Source organism: Etheostoma spectabile, chromosome 16 (assembly GCF_008692095.1).
Source record: "Etheostoma spectabile isolate EspeVRDwgs_2016 chromosome 16, UIUC_Espe_1.0, whole genome shotgun sequence".
Taxonomy (NCBI): Eukaryota; Metazoa; Chordata; class Actinopteri; order Perciformes; family Percidae; genus Etheostoma; species Etheostoma spectabile.
The window spans coordinates 9,572,934-9,575,597 of NC_045748.1; the positions used below are offsets into that span (position 1 = coordinate 9,572,934).

The 2,664-nt window shown below is 41.0% G+C and overlaps 1 protein-coding gene across 1 annotated transcript in view; it reads right to left on the reverse strand.

Moving 5' to 3' along the window:
- The window catches only part of slc25a1b (slc25a1 solute carrier family 25 member 1b), an 11,093-nt gene that overhangs the window by 5,546 nt on the left and 2,883 nt on the right, over positions 1-2,664 (reverse strand). The gene's annotated exons all lie outside the window — the stretch shown is intronic.

Consider the following 2,664-nt stretch of genomic DNA (forward strand, 5'->3'; position numbering starts at 1 on the left):
GGGGAGACATGCAGGAAATCATCACAGGTCAGATTTGAACCCGGGACCTCTGCGTCCAGGCATAAACCTGGAAGTCCGTTTAGAGAAACACCACACGAGTGCATTTCAAGGAGAAAGAAGCATTCAGACAGTAAGCATAAACCATTGATCTAATCTACACACGTACTTTACAAATGCATGATCTGTGTTTCTTTGACTATTGCTCACAAGAATCCATAATCTATGTGCAATACTTGACTTAAAATAGCCCTACCGAATATATACTTTTACACTCAAATACTAAAACTACAAACTTTGGTTTAACAGCCAAATGAATCCCACTGTTTTGCATGTAAACGAAAAAGAAAAAAAAAAGTTCTCTGAGAATCTCTCCTATATCCAAGCAAAATTGGAAATTGTCCTAAACTCATAGATATTAAATCCAATCGGAAGTATAATTGATCCGGGACCTTGTGAACCGGAATCGATCCGGGGGAAATCATTGGTGATACCAGCCCTAATGCCCACGGTGTACTTTACTATTTATATATAAAACTTTATTCATACACCACATTTCATATAAAAACATGCAATATAACATGCTCCACAAAACAAAACCAAAAAACAAACAAAAGTAGGTGCAAGGATCATAAAACAGCAGAAATTATTCTTTAAAAAAGATAAAATAATGAATGGTAAATAAATAATTGTGTAGTTGCGGTGAAATCCAGTTTCGGGGTAAAAGCTTGAGAAGATAATTGGGAATCTTTCAATCTGGAATCTCTCACACACACACACACACACACACACACACCCAAAAACCAACAACACACACACACACACACACACACACACACACACACACACACACACACACACACACACACACACACACCAGTAATGATCCAAGGAGGGGTCCACCGAGTGTCTGTCTGCTCCACAGTCTCTCATCTCCAGTATTACCCGGCTCCACCTAAAACCCTGGCTGTCACACATCTGCTCCCAGCTCTCATCTCCAGTATACCGGTCCACTTAAAAACCCTGGCTGTCACACATCTGCTCCACAGTCTCTCATCTCCAGTATTACCCGGCTCCACCTTAAAACCCTGGCTGTCACACATCTGCTCCACAGTCTCTCATCTCCAGTATTACCCGGCTCCACCTTAAAACCCTGGCTGTCACACATCTGCTCCACAATCTCTCATCTCCAGTATTACCCGGCTCCACCTTAAAACCCTGGCTGTCACACATCTGCCGTTGGACAGCCAACACCCAGCCGCCAGCTGATTGGCTCGGCTGATCTCAGTTTTGTCCCTCCTACAGATCCTCCCCCTGGTCTGACTCCAACTTAAGGGGGTGTGTAACCTTCAGCTCACATCCTGTTCACCATTAAGCCAGAAAACAGACCAGATAGTGGTCTGATTAAAGAGAAGTAGCTGAGCAAGAGAAGTTTGGCAAGTCATACAACTAACTTTCCTGCTTCTACTGGCATTTCTAAATGTGTACACAGGCCTTGAGAAGTGAGTAACTTAAAAAAACGAACACATTTTTGTAGAAGCACTAAAAACTGAAAACTTGAAAAGTAGAGCTGCAAAGATGAATTGATTAGTGGTCAACTATTAAATTGATTGCAAACTATTTTGATAACCGATTAAACGTGTTGAGTCGTCTTTTATGAAATAAAAGTACAAAAAATTGAGTTTTCTTCACTCCTCGGAGTTGAAGAAGTCATCTTGGGCTTTGGGAAACTGATGGGCATTTTTCACCATTTTCTAGACCAAACAACTAATTCATTAATCGAGACAATAATCAACAGATGAATCGCTAGATTAAAAGCTGTACTGCGAACAGAAGAGGATACATGTTTAACATTTATACAAGTTTGAATTAATCCTTCTAGGCCCTTTGCTGGTGCTTATAACATGCAGTCTTTTTACCAAGATGCCATGCGGAGAAATATAACACCAGTTGTACTCGTGCAATTACAAGATTACTGGTTTTATTGTACCAAAACATCAAGTGCATCTTGGCTGCACACCCAGGCATTCCTTTGGTTAGAGACTGGCTGTAGCTGAACCTACAAATTAGGCTTGCATCATAAACACAGTCCACGTCATCATCATCATCATCATCATCGTCGTCTGCACACAAGCCACCATGTAGTACCTGCGTTACGTCCTCGTATTCAAGCTGGAAAAAGGAGTAGAACCAGTTTATCGAGCCCAACACGTACAAGAACACAACAACACACTTCAGTAGGAGTGAAAGTCAGGGGAGGGGCAGTCGATGTTTATCTAATACTTCCAGTTGCACAAAGTAGTGTGCAGTTCTTCAGACAAACCTTCATTTTTAACCCTCCTGTTGTCTTCCAGGCGACCAGGAAACCTTCTTTTCTCCGTTTTTCTGGGTCCAAATTTAACCCTCGTGTCCAAATTTCAAATGAAAAACCTTTTATCAAGGTTGTGGTCGTCTTTTTTGACCCTTTAGTAGCTTTACCCCGATGTTTTTGTCACTTAATCAACGTTTGTCATCTTTTTCTGAGCCTTTTGAAATTTTATTGGATTTTTCCCCACATTTTTAAAGCTACATTTGTCACTTTGACATCACTGACATCTTTACACATTTGTCACTACAAATTGGGTGTTTTTCTTATTAGATGCAGTGACTTCCTGGGACAGAGCACAC